The sequence below is a fragment of the Pelophylax lessonae genome (genome assembly GCF_965119305.1).
Source record: "Pelophylax lessonae genome assembly, chromosome: 6".
NCBI classification, from domain to species: domain Eukaryota; kingdom Metazoa; phylum Chordata; class Amphibia; order Anura; family Ranidae; genus Pelophylax; species Pelophylax lessonae.
This window is the reverse complement of record NC_138773.1, coordinates 92,743,891-92,762,644: the sequence shown is the minus strand read 5'-3', so window position 1 is coordinate 92,762,644 and position 18,754 is coordinate 92,743,891. Positions and strand designations below refer to the sequence as shown.

Here is an 18,754-nt window from a genome sequence, read left to right as displayed (position 1 = left end):
TAGTGCTAGAAAATTACTTAAAACCCCAAAACATTTTATTATACATGGTATGTATATATATTTTATTTATATTTATATATATATATATATATATATATATATATATATATATATATATATATATATATATATATATATATATATATATATATATTTTTTTTTTTTTTTTCAAAGACTCTGGAGAATAAAATGGCGGTCATTGCAATATTTTATGTCACACTATATTTGCGCAGTGGTCTTTAATTTTATGGGGAAAAATAGACTGACTGAATAAAAAATAAAAAAAAAAAAAAAAAAAAACAGTAAAGTTAGCCCAATTTTTTTGTATATTGGTAAAAATGATGTCACGCTGAGTGTTACAGGTTAAAATTGTGCGCATGGTATGGCAACAAACTCTGGTACATGAAAATCTCTATAGGTGACGTTTTAACATTTTTTAGCGGTTACCGGTTTACAGTTACAGAGAACGTCTTTTGCTCTCCCTCTGATGATCGTGGCGATACCTCACGTGTGATTTAAACATTGTTCACATTTGCCATTTGCGGGCGCGACTGGCATAAGCATTTTCTTTGGGGCGCTTTAAAAAAAAAAAAATTCCCTTATTTTTTTTTTTCACTGTTCCTTTAAAAAAAAAAAAAAAAAAAATCAATCAATTAGATCACTTTTATTGCTGTCACAATTTTTGTTTTATTGTTCTAAACATCCCTTGTGACAGTAATAGGCAGTGACAGGTACTTTTTATGGAGCGATCTGGGGTCTGGGGGTCTAAAATCCCTCCTTTGCATTTAAAGGTATTCAAAACTCCAAAATCTGCATTTTTGAATACTGTCACTTTTTTAAAAAATCGTCACCGTTGGCAGCCAAGTAAACAGGAAGTGACGTCATGACGTTGCTTCTGGGTTACTTCATCGGAGACCCGATTGAAGCCGAATTCAGCTTAGTTCGGGACTATAACCAGCTGGTGGAGACCCGGGCAAAGCGGTGGAAGGCGGCGAGAGGGGGGGGGTGTAAGGTGGCAAGAGGGGGGGGGGGGACGCTGCTGAGCCACATCGGTTGTTATCAGAAAGCCAACAACCGGCTCTAAAAAAAACGGTACCGGGGTGATGCCGTTAGCTGCAGGCATCACCCCGGTACAACCACTTCTTCAAGCAGATGTACAGGTATGTCGGTTTGCGGGAAGTTGTTAAAAAATGTGTTAGGAAGGAACGGGGAAAAAAATACTAATCTACACACACACACACACGTAAATATTTGTGTCACCACTTGGGAGAGATCAATTTACTTCCTTGGCCCGTGTTTTGACAGAAGTGAAGGGAACTCACTCCAAAGTGGCATCACCGTCCGATTTGCGTTTTGGCGGGGGAGGGGTGTTTAAAAGCACTCAGGTCTTTATTGTTGTGTCCCTGTTAAACACATTTTGCCTCATTTTCTGTTTTGAAAGAGCGTAATCTTAACTTGACAAATGGTTTAGGGCCGGGTCACACTGGGGCGACTTGTCAGGCAACTTGGTCGCCTGACAAGTCGCCTGCCATAGATTAGCACAGGACCCGTTCTAATAGGAGCGACACAAGTTGCTCAGACTTCGAAAAAGGGTCCTGTACTACTTTGGGGCGACCTGGAGCGACCTGCATTGACTTCAATGATATGAAGTCCGTGCATGTCGCTCCGAGGTCGCGGTGCGCGCTGTGCACCGCGACTTCACAGGTCGCCCCAGCAAGTCGGATCGCCTCAGTGTGAACCGGCTCTTAGGCCTCCTCATGACATATAAAAACAGTTTTTTATGCATTTAACTTTAAAGGATATCCCACATTAAAGCAGCTCTTCATCCCATTACTTTAACACATTCATGTACTGACTGATTATGTACCCATTCAATCCAAAAGTACTCACATTTCAGCAGCAACTTTTTCCGGTTAGTAGTCGAATGCTCGCATAAAAATTTTATCACATTAGGATTAAACTATTATAAAAGCTTTTTGACCATTTTGAGACCCCTAGCGCAGTTTTAAAATTACATTGAGATAGCAGCTATTTATCCCAGTGCCATTTTAAACTGTAGCAGGGATCAGCAGCTCCTGTGGGTCCTGACAGGGGTTAGCGCTGGAACTACCAGCTGCCTGTGACAGCTCGCAAGCAGCACTCTGTGTCCGCTCCTGGAGCTCCACAGAGTACTCATCTTCCCTGTTGTGTTTACATTGGGAGTGTGATGACGTCACTGCACATTCATTTACTACAGAAGGTCAGGCAGAGCTGTCATAGCTTTGCCCAGACTTTCATACAACAGCTAATCACTGCTTTAGTAATCTATTGTAGGTCGACTGCAGCCAGCAATAGATCATCAACCTAAGTGATCTACTGCTGCAAAGCTTCATCAGATCCAGACTCCAGAGAAAAAAAAAAAAAAGTGAAAATATACATGTATAAAAAATATAAAATTACACAGGAAAATGTGGACATTTTCTCACACCTGGGAAACTCGGGTGTTGCATACAGCCACCTATTATTATAAATAGCTGTGCGCAGCTGTACCTGGGTATACAGTGAGGGGAAAAAAGTATTTGATCCCCTGCTGATTTTGTGCACTGACAAAAAAAATTGTCAGTCTATAATTTTAATGGTAGGTTTATTTTAAGTGAGACAGAATAACAAAAACAAAAAAAATCCAGAAAAAACGCATTTTAAAAAAAAAGTTATAAATTGATTTGCATTTTAATGAGTGAAATAAGTATTTGACCCCTTCGCAAAACATGACTTAGTACATGGTGGCAACAGTGCTGTATCTTGGCCTAGGCCAACAAGGCCCAGGCCTAGGGCAGCACTTTTCAGGGGGGCAGCAAAAAAGAGAAAAAAAAACAGCCTTCTCCCGACTTCCGTGCGAAAAGGGTCCCTGCCAGCTTGCGCTACACTTTTAGTATAGTGCCAGTCTTATGGGGCGAATAGGGCAGGGTCCAGGAGGCAAGTCAGTCTGGCACCCCCAAAAAGTGGTCACACTGCTACCTGCCAGTATGATAATACCAGCCAGTGAGGACATTCAGACAGACCGCAGGCCGTTGACCACACTTAATACAAATGGCCTGACAGCCGCCAATGCTAATAAGTGTGGCACTGCAGCCTAATGCTCCACTGATGGGACTGTACTGAAGGCCACTGATGAGGCTGCACTGATATGCTGCACTGATGAGGCTGCACTGATGAGCAGTAATGAGGCGGCACTGATGAGCACTGATAAGGCTGCACTGATGAGCACTGATAAGGCTGCACTGATGGGAACTGATAGACTGTGGTTGTGGTCTGTGGTTTACAGATGACAGGACAGGTCATAAACAGGAAAGAGTGTGGAGTGTGGCCTTTACAGGAAGGGGTGGGTCATATTTAAATTAGGGGGTGCCCAAGCTTAGTCAGGCCTAGGGCAGCACAAAACCTGAATACACCACTGGGTGGCAAAACCCTTATTGGCAATCAGAGGTCAGACGTTTCTTGTAGTTGGCCACCAGGTTTGCAAACATCTCAGGAGGGATTGTGTCCCACTCCTTTTTGCAGATCCTCTCCAAGACATTAAGGTTTTGAGGCGGACATTTGGTAACTCAAACCTTCAGCTCCCTCCACATGTTTTCTATGGGATTAGGGTCTGGAGACTGGCCAGGCCACTCCAGGACCTTAATGTGCTTCTTCTTGAGCCACTCCTTTGTTGCCTTGGCTGTGTGTTTTGGGTCATTGTCATGCTGGAATACCAATCCACAACCCATTTTAAATGCACTGGCTGAGGGAAGGAGGTTCTCACCCAAGATTTGACGGTACATTGCCCTGTCCATCGTCCCTTTGATGCTGCAAAGTTGTCCTGTACCCTTAGCAGAAAAACACACCCAAAGCATAATGTTTCTACCTCCATGTTTGACGATGGGGATGGTGTTCTTGGGGTCATATGCAGCATTCCTCCTCCTCCAAATACGGCGAGTTGAGTTGATGCCAAAGAGCTCGATTTTGGTCGCATCTGACCACAACACTTTTACCCAGTTCTCCTCTGAATCATTCAGATGTTCATTAGCAAACTTCATACAGGCCTGCCCATGTGCATTCTTGAGCAGGGGGACCTTGCGGGCACTGCAGGACCTCAGTCCTTTGCGGCGTAGTGCGTTACCAATTGTTTTCTTGGCGACTATGGTCCCAGCTGCCATGATATCATTGACAAGATTCTCCCCTGTAGTTATGGGCTGATTCCTCACCGTTCTCAAGATCACTGAAATTCCACGAAGGGGAGATCTTGTTGTCACCCCCTCACCAAGCTGCTTGGCGATGGTCTTGTAGCCCATTCCAACCTTGTGTAGGTCTAAAATCTTGTCCCAGACATCCTTGGACAGCTCTTTTGGTCTTGGCCATGGTGGAGAGATTGGAATCTGATTGATTGCTTCTGTGGATCGGTGTCTTATTATATTATAGACTGATAAATTTCTTTGTCAGTGGGCAAACGTGCAAAAACAGCAAGGGATTAAATAATTTTTTACCCTCACTGTAGGCCAGCGTAAACACGCATATAGCAGTCATATTTCCGAACACTATCCGTATGCTAATGCAAGTACCATTGGAAATCCACATACAGCCATTCATCTCTCAGTGCATACATTGGTATGCTATATGCGGATTCACCCAAGTATACAGAATACAACCACGCACAGCTATTCATTTACACAGGCAACTGTATGCAGTACCTGTACTTTTTGGGTGCAGATAGACTCCTAAATTTTAGTTTGTATGAACCAAGGCAACCATATGCATGACGCCAAATAAAAAATATTCCTTCACGAGAATACTTCCCAAGTTCCAACAATGATGTCAGGTGATCTGGATGACATTTGGGTTCACTGCGCAAGCATGAAATGCTCACAAAAGGTGAAAGCAGGGTTATTTAAATCTTCAGTGACGGTAAAAGTTGCGCGCATGCTAATTTGCACCCTCATTAACCTGACAATGGTATTTTAATGTTTCACTAGCCATTTATGCAACCCCCCCCCCCCCCTCCTCGCACATCATACATTTTTAATTTAGTTTTTAGCTTTATTTTCAAGTAACCCTAAATATGAAAGCTATGAATTACAAAATGTTCAACACTTACAATCTAACATTTCATTTGGTTCTAAATGGTACAATTTTGAGGGTTTTCAGTTTATATTCAAATTGAGGGACTTTTTAGGGTGAGCTGCAGTCAGTATGTGCAGGAAGTCTGGCATTGCACCCGGCAAACCGCCTCTCCTGTGAAAAAAAAAAAAAAAAAAAAAAAAAAGGAACTTTTTTGCTGCAAAAAGTATGCGCTTGTATTTTTATTTATTTATTTTTTACAAAAAAGGTGAATTTAGCCTTCAAAGGTTCCAGAGCTCGAGTGGTTAAGGAAACCAATTTTGAAAGAGAAGTGTTCTTTTATGCACAAGGCAGCTGCGCAACAGGATATCATTTGCACTAAGCACAGAATCCATCAATAATGTAAAACAGCATTAATGAAAACAAGGATATAGTTTTATCCTTGGAGGTAATGATATTCAATAAAGCCTAATTAGAAAGGGGCAACTGAACCACATCCAGGAGGCAAAAAAGCAATTCCTTCCTGCTTTTAAAAAAGTGGACAGTTTGTTGTGGTAGGTTGTAGAAGAACTGCTAAGTAGAATGCACACTAGGCTCATTTAATCCAGACATTTTTTGTGGATAAACTATAGAAGGGAAACACCAAGTATTATTAATTTATTAGATTGTGAAGAGTAGGGGTTAGAAACCAAAGAGAAAATATAACTAGACTGGTTATGGTGAAGTGGACTTCAAAGAATTAAAAAGCCCTTCTTAAGGATTCATAAAACGTAACACACGCAGATATTTGTTTTATCCACGTGTTTTAGGAAGCCTGTACAGTGCTTCACACTGGTTTATGGGAGGGATTTTCTGTTCCTTTAACCACTTAAGCCCCGGAAGATTTTACCCCCTTCCTGACCAGGGCCTATTTTGCGATTCGGCACTGCGTGACTTTAACGGACAATTGCGCGGTCGTGCGACGCTGTTCCTGAACGAATTTGACGTCCTTTTTTTCCCCACAAACAATGCTTTCTTTTGGTGGTATTTGATCACCTGTGCGATTTTTTGATCATGCGCTATAAACAAAAAAATGCGTAAATTTTGCAAAAAAAACAATATTTTTCACATATTTTTCTATGAAATTCCCCCCAAAAAAAGTGTAAAAATCAAAATGTTTTAACATTTTAGGCCAATTTGTTTTATGCTACATATGTTTGGTTAAAAAAAAAAAAAAAAAGGCGTATTTTGATTGGTTTGTGCAAAAGTTATTGTGTTTACTAACCAAGGGAAAGATTTTTGTGATTTTTGGTGTTTTTTTTTTTTTAACGCGTAATGGCGGCGATCTGCAATTTTTTTGCGGTACTGCGACATTGCCGCGGAAAGATCGGACCCTTGACTGACATTTGACACTTTTGGGGTTACCAGTGACATTACTACAGTAATCAGTGCTATACATATGCACTGTTACTGCAAAATGACACTGGCAGGGAAGGGGTTAACTTTATTGGGGAAGGAGGGGTTAAGTGTGTCCCTAGGGGCGTGATTCTAACTGTGATTGGACATGGCTACTGGTGTAGGAACAGTGATCAACTGTCCTACATAGTAGAACCGTATGATCACTATTCATACACAGGGGAGAATGACAGGCGGCTTGTTTACATTAGCCACCTGCCTTTCTCACGAGTGACCGGTGGACATCGGGTCCGCCGGTCACACACACGGACTTCCCAGGGAACGAGCCGGGGCGGGCGCACGCCTCTGCGGGCGCGCACTTGCCCGCTATTGGCTCACAAGCAAGTGACAGGCTAGTGACGTACCCATACTTCACTTTGCCTGGCCGGGGCTGACTGCCGCAGTATATGTACTTGCAGCGGTCGGCAACCGGTTAAGTTGCCTCACCAAACTGCTTAGCATTCCCATTGGACAGACTTCCTTCACTTCCCGTCAATTTAGAAAACCATGTCTCTTTAACCACTACAGCTCTGGAAGGTTTTACCTCCTTAATGACCAGGCCATTTTTTTTGATTCTGCACTGTGTTACTTTAACAATTGCGCAGTCGTGCGACACTGTACCCAAATACAGTTGATGTCCTTTTCCCACAAATAGAGCTTTCTTTTGGTGGTATTTGATTACCTCTTTGCTTTTTAGATTTTGCGCTATAAAAAAAAAAAAAAAAAAGAGCAAAAATTTTGGAAAAAAAAAATAAATATATTTTTTACTTTTCTGCTATAAAACATTCCCAATAAAAAAAATTCAAAAATCTGCACGCCTAGATCAACTCAAACATTGGTCCCCTGGAAACGAATTCCCCTTGTGGTCATCAATTGAAGAACAATTACTTCTGACCAAAAACCTCCAACTACTGTTACAAAGTGACTTGTGGATTCCCTGGAACTGGACCAAACTACCTATCACAGTAAAAGCCTCCTTGCAAGCGTGGAGAACAGTATCCAAACTCCAACCTGAACTCAACCTCTCCCAGTCACACCCTCTCCCAATAGACTTACTAACAACTAAGATTTATAAGCTCAAGGTCAGTAAATAAAGTGACTTTGGTATATCTCATCTGACACAATTTTACTCTAATGGTAAACTTAACCACTTGCCGACTGCCTAACGCCGATCTACGTCGGCAGTCAGCCCCTCACAGGCAAAGTGACGTAGGGCTACGTCACTAGCTTGTGAGGGTCTAGGGAGCGAGCGCGCGCCCCCGGAGGCGCGCTCCCGCGTGGTCACGGACCCCCCCGCGCGTGTGACCGGCGGACCCGATGTCCGCCGGTCACTCTGCGATCGGCGGGGGAGAGGGAGAATGTCAGGCAGCTTGTGTAAACAAGCTGCCTGTCATTCTCCTTGCTGTTAGGATACTGATCACTCGGATCTAGTATGTAGATCCGTTGATCAGTGTCCATACAGCTCAAGCCCCAGCCAATCACAGTAGAAAGCACGCCCCTAGGGATACACACAGCCCCTCCCTCCCAAATAAAGTTAACCCCTTCACTACCAGTGTATTTTTACAGTAACAGTGCATATATATAGCACTGATTACTGTAGAAATGTCACTGGTAACCCCAAAAGTGTCAAAAATGTCAGTCAAGGGTCCGATCTGTCCGCCCCAATGTCGCAGTACCGCAAAAAAAAAAAAAAAACGCAGATCGCCGCCATTACACGTTAAAAAAAAAACAACAAAAATGACAGAAATCTTTCCCTTTGTTAGTAAACGCGATAACTTTTGCGCAAACCAATCAAAATACGCTTTTTGCGATTTTTTTTACCAAACATAGGTAGCATAAAACAAATTGGCCGAAAAAGTAAAAAAATTTTGATTTTTAAATTTTTTTTTTGGGGAATTTCATATAAAAAAATGTGAAAAATATTGCTATTTTTGCAAAATTGACGCTCTTTTTTTGTTTATAGCGCGTGATCAAAAAATCGCACAGGTGATCAAATACCACCAAAAGAAAGCTCTGTTTGTGGGAAAAAAAGGACGCCAAATTCGTTTAGGTACAGCGTCGCACGACCGCGCAATTGTCCGTTAAAGTCACGCAGTGCCGAATCGCAAAATACCCCCTGGTCGGAATGGGGGTAAAATCTTCCGGGGCTTAAGTGGTTAAAGCTATAGAAGAGGTAATTAGGGAATTTAACTTACCTACCACCCTTTCAATGTCAACCTCCAAAATTCTCCTATTACTTGCAAAATATCCCATCTCTGAGTTAACAACTAATTCTAAAACATGGGAGATCATAGTTTCAGACAAACCTAAAACTAAAGGAATATCTCTTATATACTCTAGCCTAACTTCAGAAACCCTCACCCATAAATCACTGCAAAAAACCTTAAACCAATCATTTACCATTAATCAATGGCAATTCGTTCAACATACAAATTCTCCCATTGCACTAATCACTGGGAAATGATGACCAAAATCATTAATAGATGGCACTATACTCCCTATAGGTTAGCCAAAATGATACCCTCCATTTCTCCTCTATGCTGGAGAGAATTTGTCAAGGTTGGCACCCTGCAACATATACTTTGGGAATGCCCTTCAATCACAAGTTTTTGGAACTCGATTTTCCAGTGCATTGCTTCCTGCACTGGTATACTAACTTCCCCAAAAATTGAACTAGCATTACTAAACTTAAACATACATACCTATCCGATCATATATAGGCAGATCTTACATCTGCTCCTTGCAGCTAGAACCCTCTTATTAAGGAAATGGAAATCCACACTCATACCAAATCTTTCTGAAACCATAATTCTAGTTAATGACAACTACTTATTAGAAAAAGCTCTGTCTGTTAACACGTTATCATACCGAAAATTTCAAACATTTTGGTCTAGGGTTCATCTTCCCAAACTCCTGCGGATGGCTCTACTATGAAAACGAGTTATATATCTACATCTATGAGATTGTACCTACTACTGACTTACTGACTAATGTTTTCGATTACCTCTGTACTATTGGATATAAAAACACTGGAATATGTTTATTTGCTTGATTTACTGTTTGAATGTCTGTTTGTTCCAGTATCACACTCTGTTAGTGTAAAACTTTATTGCTGTTTTCAAAAACTCAAAAATTTATTGATGGAAAAAAAAAATCAAAAAAAAAAAAATTTTTTTTTTTTTTTTTATCAGTTTAGGCCAAATTTTTATTCTGCTACATACTTTTAGTAAAAAACAAAAATCCCAAAAAGCATATTTTAATTGGTTTGCGCAAAAGTTATAAAGTTTACAAACTACGGGATAGATTTTTGGACTTTTTTTTTTTTGTTTTGCTTTTATTAGCAATCAATGATTTTTAGCGGGACTGCGACATTGCGGCGAAAAGATCGGACCCTTAACTGACATTTTTGACACTTTTTGGGGACAGTGACATTAATACAGTATTTAGTGCTAAATAATATGTACTGTTACTGTATAAATGACACTGGCAGGGAAGGGGTTAACACAGGGTGATCAAGGGGTTACATGTAAGCCTAAATGTGCTTGCTAACTGGTGGTGGGGCTCTGTGACAGGCACACAAAGATCAGTATTTCAGCTTAGCTGAAACACACAATCTCACTGTGCCTGCGTGACAGAAGAGCAGCCTGCTTTGTTTACATAGGCAGGTGGTTCTCCTGTCAGTTTCTGTAACGATCGAGGGAGGCCAACGGCGATCGTACCCGCTCCTCCAGCGGTCTTTTTTCCGCTGTGTCTAATCACAGTGGGAGCGCGGCTCCGGCGGCTCGCGCACATTATCACGCAGATCCACGTGATTATGCGCAGCAGAGCCGGCCTGCCGCAGTAAATCTGCGCGGGGCGGTCGGCAAGTGGTTAAAGTGAACCTGCGCACAGACTACGTCATAAATAACAGAGAAAGAACATCTTCCAATACTAGTTTACCCCCACCTCCTTCCCTTACACACCTGACTCCATCAATCCAGTGCTGTGCCTGGAAGCAGGTCTCCCCCCCCCCCCCCCCCCGCCGCCATTTTGGAACAACAGAGCGCTGCTGACATGGAGATGGCAGTGGATCTGGCAGCTCCTTAGCCTCCCCAGGTGGCACCACAGGCAAGTGATACAATGGTCATCCTCACAGCCAAAGAACAGAGCAAAACCTCCTTACTGGTTAGCATTGACCGTTTGGCCAAAAATCTAACCTCATCAGGGCAGATTTGGATAAAATTGGGGCAGTCTCAGATTTCCACCATGGAGGATCTTACTGCCCAGCACGATGATGCCCTTTACACATTACAACGCACCATCCAGGCCCTGGTGTCTAAATTGGACAATGCGGAAAAACACCTTAGGAGGAATTATGTTGGGAGTCCTATGCCTTCCAGGAGGGGGTGGGATCGTCCAGCTGAGTTTGCAGAGGCCATTTTTAAGACTCTTCTTAACCTGACCGAGGTCCCCCCGACATATGTGATGGAAAGGGCTCAGAGTTCCAACTGGTCAGGGCACCTCTGGGGCTCCACTGAGGCCCTTTCTGGTGAGGTTTCTTAATTACAGGGATCAAGATCGCATCCTCAGTGAGTCCTGCATGAATCCCACCCTTTCTTATGAGCGCACAGTGGTGCATCTTTATTCTGATTTCTCCGCAGCTACAGTGGTGATCGAAAGTTTGGGCACCCCAGGTAAAAATTTGTATTAATGTGCATAAAGAAGCAAAAAGATGGAAAAATCTCCAAAAGGCATCAAATTACAGAATAGACATTCTTATAATATGTCAATAAAAGTTAGATTTTATTTCCATCATTTACACTTTTAAAATAACAGAAAACAAAAAAATGGTGTCTGCAAAAGTTTGGGCACCCTGCAGAGTTAATCATCTTGTACTGCCCCCTTTGGCAAGTTTCACAGCTTGTAAATGCTTTTTGTAGCCAGCCAAGAGTCTTTCAATTCTTGTTTGAGGTATCTTTGCCCATTCTTCCTTACAAAAGTCTTCCAGTTCTTTGAGATTTCTGGGCTGTCTGTCACGCACTGCTCTTTTAAAGGTCTATCCATTGATTTTCAATTATGTTGAGGTCAGGAGATTGTGAAGGCCATGGCAAAACCTTCAGTTTACGCCTCTTGATGTAATCCCCTGTGGATTTCGAGGTGTGTTTAGGATCATTATCCATTTGTAGAAGCCATCCTCTCTTTAACTTCAGCTTTTTCACAGATCGCATCAAGTTACCATCCAAAATTTGCTGAAATTTTATTGAATACATTTTTCCTTCTACTCGTGAGATGTTCCCTGTGCCACTGGCTGCAATACAACCCCAAAGCATGATTGATCCACCTCCATGCTTAACAGTTGGAAAGAGGTGCTTTTCATTAAATTTTGTGCCCCTGCTTCTCCAAACGTACCTTTGCTCATTCCGGCCAAAAAGTTCAACTTAAACCTCATCGTTCAACAGAACTGGTTTCCAAAATGCATCAGGCTTGTCTATATGTTCATTTGCAAAGTTCAAACGCTGATTTTTGTGGTGAGGACGTAGAAGAGGTTTTCTTCTGATGACTCTTCCATGAAGACCATATTTGTACAAGTATCTCTTTATAGTGGAATAGTGTACCACAACTCCAGTGTCTGCCAGAATTGTTTTTCTCACAATCCTGCAAGCTGTTCTGTCTGATATTTTTCTTGGTCTTCCAGATCTTGCTTTAACTTCCACTGTTCCTGATGACTGCCATTTCTTAATTACATTCCGAACAGAGGATATTGACATCTGAAAACGCTTTGCTCTCTTCTTATAGCCTTCTCTAGCTTTGTGAGCGTCAACTATTTTCAGTTTTCTAGAAAACGGCTTAGAAGCTCCCATGGTGCTGATTGTTGGGGCAAGGTCAGATGAGTCTGGGCATTTAAAACCTTTGAGATTGACATCACCTGGTCTTCCCAGACTATGACGGAGAACAATCCATGACACTGGCAGAGGTCTCAGCCTTGTAAAAAGGGCAGTGCATGCTATAAATTCTGCAGGGTGCCCAAACTTTTGCAGACGCCATTTTTTTTTTGTTTTCTGTAATTTTGAAAGTATCAATGATGGAAATAAAATCTAACTTTTGTTGACATATTATAAGAATGTCTAATCTGTAATTTGATGCCTTTTGGAGATTTTTCCATCTTTTCTTGGCTTCTTTATGCACATTAATACAAATTTTTACCTGGGGTGCCCAAACTTTCGATCACCACTGTATGCATAGGCGTCGCAAGACCGTCATAGATGTCAGAAGAAGCTGCCGCGATTGGGATATTAAATATTCCATGCTCTACCCAAGTCGCCTACGGGTTCAACGTGGCAGATCAGTGACGTTTTTCGAATCCTCTGACAAGGCTGACACCTGGCTGGTAACCCTTATGCCTAATCTCCAGTGCATGCTCATGGCAGTTGTTACCGTTCCATGGTTCTTTATTTTCTTATTTAAAGGTTGCTGAACATTTAATTCTACTACAAAGGTGTGGATTAGTACCGATCTCCTGTAATTGTGGCACGCAGGTTGACTTCTTTAACCTGATGCCTGACATTCTTCATCCACGTGGTCACCTTGCGGGACTGCATAGATGTTCTGTATACAAGTCCCTGAGACATGTAGGATGGCCCTCCGTGCTGGATTTGGGCAAAGTCATCTATCCTGCTTCAGTGCATTATTCCTTATATCTGGGAGGTCCTCAGCCTTGGCAGGTGAAATTTACAGCTGGAGTTCGCTACCCCTTTTGTACTGAACTTTTGGGGGTTGTTCCCCCCCCCCTTTTTGTCTTCTATCCCAGAACTCTGTAATTCAGTCAATCACTTTTTGGTTAGGGATTGAAACTGCCTTCTCTAGTTGTGGAATGCCAAGCAGTTTTTTTCAGTTTTTGTTGACCATACACCAGCTCAGGGTCTACAAATGCTTCTTTTTCTGATCTGCTCCCTTCGCCCTAGTTACTGGTTTATTTTCAGGAGGTCACATGTTGGTTTTATGTCGCTCTTCACCTCTATATTACTGGAGTTTTCCCTTTGTGGCTCCCTCCTGGAGCTTCTTGTTCTGTTACAACAAATATGGACATAAAGTTACTTTCCTGGACTATACGTGGCCTGAATGATAAGGTGAAGAGGTCGCTGCTTTTAAAATACCTTCAGTCCCATAAACCGCATATTTTTTTCTTGCAAGAGACTCATTTAACAGGTAGCAAAATCCTGGCTCTTAGAAGAGCATGGGTCAAGCAGGGGTTCCATGCCATTTACTCCACTTATGCAAGAAGAGTTGCTATCCTCCTGAATAAGTCACTCCCTTACTCAGAGGAGCAAGTCATTACTAATCAGGGGGGGCAGATCCCCAATTTTATTTTGTAATTGTATGCAGAGATGGCCATTAGTTAACGTGTATGTCTCCCCCCCTCCCCCCCCCCGTTTCATTCCACCATCCTTTACATGATTTATACCAAGTTAGCTCCTTTCCAGGTCTAGCATCTAATCCTGGGCGAGGACTTTAATGGAATTTTGGATAATACTTTTCACACATCCACCCCACTCAGAGTGGTCACTCCGGATCTGGCTGTCTGGGCGGATGTTCTCAACCTGCATAAAATTTGGCGGTGGAAGCATCCGGGGGGATCAAGTTTTATTCTCATGTTCCGAGTACCCATAAATCAGGTTCTTGCATAGACGTAATGTTTGGATTTACCTCGGCTCTCTCCTGTGTCCGTGTGGTCTCCTACCTCGCGGCAGGTCTTTCAGACTATTCTCCTCTCTAAACCTTGCCATCTCTGGGTAAGAGTCGTGAACCAGGATGTTGAAGACTAACGCCACACTGGATTGGGGATCCCAAGGTTCAGGAAATGGTATCTCCTAAACGGTCTGAATTTTGGCAGCTTAATGAAGATTCCACCCCCCTTGATATGGTGTGGGAGGCGTACAAAGCTCATAATAGAGTGAATATATTTCCTCTATCAAGGCCTTGCGCTCTGATTTTGCCTCACAGGCAGCTCAATTGGAACAGCGAGAGTCGGAGGGTTCTGAAGCTTTCACAGAAGACCCGACTACTGAATCATTCTCTGGCGGGAGGTAGCTAAAACTCAATTACACCTCACTGGTGCAGTCTGATGCACAACGTCTGGCTTCCAAATTGTTTGAATCAGGCGATAAAAATGGAAAATTGTTAGCTACTCTAGTGGAGGAACCTTCCTATCAAACTGATTGCTGGGATACAATCGCCCGCAGTGGGCTATGTTACGGACCCAGAGGGCATCCTAAGGGAATTCCATCAATTCTATAATACACTGTATCAGGATTCCCCTCTGGGTCCAGGTAGGTCCCTGATGGATTTCCTGGGAGACGCGAGATTGTCACTTTTGTCTGCCAAGGACAGGGAGGAATTTTATAAACCCATGTCACTCCTTGAGATAGAGGCTGCTATCCAATCCTTCCCTAACCACAAGTCCCCAGGGCTAGATCGTCTGCCAGGAGAATGGTATAAGGTGCATACAGCCCTAGGTTACAAAAGATTATCGCTCATAGCTTTGAGGTTGGACAGCTACCAGATAGTATGTATCAGGCACATATTGTGCCATTGCCCAAACCTGGTAAAGACTTGACACACTGCTCTTACTAAAAGGCCTAATTCGCTACTGAACTTTGACTTAAAGATCCTCACCAAAGCCCTGGCCAATAAGATAATGAAAGTTTAACCATTGATTATCAACATTGACCAAACTGGCCTTATGTTTGCCAAATCTACTGATCAGGTATTAATATCCGCAGGATTTCACTCATCTCCAACTTCAGCCTGCAGAGACTACCTTGAGAGTCTTGAAAGCCTTTGGATATTGAAAAGACTTTCGACAAAGTCCGGTGGGGTTACTTGATGCAGGTGTTAGAGCTCTTTGGTTTTGGTCCAGTTTTTTGGAAGTGGATCAATCCACTATACAAAATCCCTGTGGCAAGTATTAAGCTGAACAGCAAGTTGTCCTCTCCTTTTTCAATCCAAAAAGGGGACGAGGCAGGGATGTTCTCTTTCCCCGGCCTTGCTCACGCTGGCTACTGAACTGTTGGCAGAGGCACTAAGGGCATCGGATTAGGCAGTTGGGATTCGGGTAGGTTCCATTTTAGTCAAAAGATTAGGACTAAAAACGAAATCGAAAATTGATATTCAAAATTACCACTACTCTGCTGTCCATTTCTAAATCAACAACACAATTCCTTTCCAGAGCCTGTAATAAAAGCACATTAAAGTTTAAACATGTATTGCACAACCGCATAAGTAAGGGGCATCTACTAAGCTGCTAAAAGAGAAAAAATTAACCACTTAAATACTAGCCGCTGCAGATATACTGAGGCAGGCTGGCTCTCCTGCGCAAGCCGACGTATGGGTACGTCAGCTCGCGGGAGCGGGTCTCTAGCCCTGCAGCTAAGCAACAGGTCCGGTGGGCCACAATGGCCGCCGGGAAACCGGCGATCGCTGCTGGGACTGACAGAAGGCGGTGTGCAGTTGTAAGCACGGCACACCGCTCATCTGTCACTGATTGCAACAGGGCTCCTGTATTCCTGTTATTTCCAAACACAGGAGCCTTGTTTCCATCCACCAAGTCTGGCCCCCACACAGTTAGAATCACCCCCTAGGTACATATTTAGCCCTTTGATCGCCCCTGGTGCAAACCCCTTCCCTGCCAATGTCATTATTACAGTAACAGTGCATATTTTTAGCACCGATTACTTTAGTAATGTCACTGGTCCCCCCCAATAGTGTCAAAAATGTCAGTTAGGGGTCCGATCTTTTACCCGCAATGTTGCAGTCCCGGTAAAAATCGCAGATTGTTGACATCACTAGTAAAAATAAAAATTACAAATCGTTCTGGTCCATAAGTGGTTAAGAAGGCTTTTCCTATATTTGTTTTATTAATATTTAATGTTGGTAATATATTAAGGTAATATGTGCAATGACAGTACAGCCAATAGAGTTTACAGTTTTTGGGTTTTTTTGTATTTTAAAGTTAAACTTTTTTGTCAAAAAGCAATATTTTTGTTTGTTTATGAAACTTGGTTTATTTATAAAGACATTAGATATGACAGTGGCTAAATCTGTGTCTGTAGTGCATGTTCAAACCTTAAATACCATAAACAATAACCTTTAATATTTTTACTCCAGGAGTATATAAGTAGTTTGAAAATTCTAGAGAAATGTTTAAATAATGCATTACAATTTACCTAAACCCATTTGATTTGTAGTTGACTAAAATGTACTGGAGATTTTAGTCGACTAAAATATGACCAACATTTCAGATGACTAAAATGACAAACTAAAATGGCATTAGTTAAAAGACTTTGACTAAAACTAAAATCAAACTTTGCTTCCAAAATGAACACTGCTCAACACTGCTCACAACCATACACAGCTCAAATTTACTCAAAACCAGATAGATAAGCAGCAAATTCATTGATAGTTGAGCATGTACAGGGAAGTAGCATCTGGGGAATAGATGTATTCATGTAATTATCATTTACTTGCTGCTAACATATTGCTGAAGAACAGCTAAATAAATCTAGAATTCCCAAGACCAATCATTTCCCTTGTGGAACTTTAGACACTTGCAAGTGAGCAAGAATAATAGGTGTTATGGCAGTAGTAGATTGATAAACACTCAGTGTCATGCAGAATCCAACAGCTGTGACCAATGCTTCTACATCTCAGGAAAAGGCCAGCTCCGAATTACACATGATCCTTGTGCCACTAGAGTTAAAAGAAGCGGTCATAAGCCTATTCAGGGCAAAGTGATCAAAGAGAAATACAATGGGCTGCCATTGCTGGATGCCCTTTCTTAAAAAATGCCAGTTGTCTGGGGGCTCATGAGGACCATATAGTTGGGTCACTGCCTCAAAGTATTTAAGTCAGAGCAACTGCAGTCATTTAATCTCACTCCTGCCATGTTTATATTAAATTGGTTATTAAGTCTTTTTTTTTTTTTTTTTTTTAATTAAAATAACACACGTTATAGTTATCTTCTCTGTGCAATGCTATCTCACACAGTGACCCCAAACCTCGTCTTAAGGGGCTCCCTGATGGCACTGTGCAACTCCTCTTTACAGAGCGTTCTCATTGGAGTTCGCTTCTTAAGGGGGTCTATCTGCCAACTCCTAAGCTAGGCTGTGTGCATCCATTGACCCACATGGTTTGGCCTGACCCCCCCCCCCCCCCCAAAAGCCTCTTCCCAGGCTTGGATTGATTGCTGTTGCCTCTGTGCCTGTAAATGATCGATCGGAGGTGATCGATTCAGGGGTCAGGTAAGTGTTAGGGGTGGGGAGAGAGACAAGTGGTAAAACCTTTACCTTTATAATGAAGAGAATGCATTAAGGAAAAAAATGGATTTTGACTTACCGTAAAATCAATTTCACGGATTTTCATTGACCGACACAGCTCCTGATAGTCCTAATCATTGGGTTATACTGCCCCCTACAGGAGTAGGACACTAGGCAGCAAAGAATTCTGGCTACACCCATGGGCAGTCCCAGGGGGTAAACTCCCTATCCCTGCTATAGCCACTCAGTTTTGTTACAAGCAATATTAGGAGAATTATAACACTATAGAGGGGTGGGTGCTGTGTCCGTCAATGAACATCAGAGAAATGGATTTTACGGTAAGTCAAAATCCATTTTATTTTTCGTTCACTGACAGACACAGTTCCTGATATTCATAACCATTGGGACGTCCCAAAGCACTGTTAAACATGATCTAAACACTTTTGTATCATCGGACCCCACTGGGGGAGTAGGTCCATTTTGTCTAGGGACACATCAGCGCTGCGGAGTGTGATTGGACAATTGTGTTTGGGATTGACTTTTTGTCAATGACACTTTCTTTGCATGTGTTTATTACGGCAGCAGCTTGATATTTTAATAGGTTTTTATAGTGGTTTCATTCTGGCTAGCCATAATCTCACAAACAGCTAGAGCGCTGGGTGAGTGTTTGGATGTTTGATAGCGTCAACCACTTTATTTACAAAATAGCCATTGGACTAGACAAACAAGGCCGCCGGGTATAGAAACACACAGGCTACAACAAAATAGCGGCACCACGAGGCTTACAGGGGACCCAGGAGGGAGACCAGGCCTCAAGGACAGATCCAGGCAGGATAGGGGGCCATGGTAGCCGCCCGGGGCGGCTTGGATAAGGGGGGTTCCTGCAGGAAGGGGGGGGGGAAGCTACTCGCCATACCAGGAACCAGGCGGGCACCGCTCCAGACAGGACCTCCTCC

At 42.5% G+C, this 18,754-nt stretch overlaps 1 protein-coding gene across 2 annotated transcripts in view; it reads right to left on the bottom strand.

The window, feature by feature from the left end:
- Window positions 1-18,754, bottom strand: part of LOC309558243 (BTB/POZ domain-containing protein KCTD5-like) — a 123,661-nt gene that overhangs the window by 80,310 nt on the left and 24,597 nt on the right. The window lies entirely within an intron of this gene.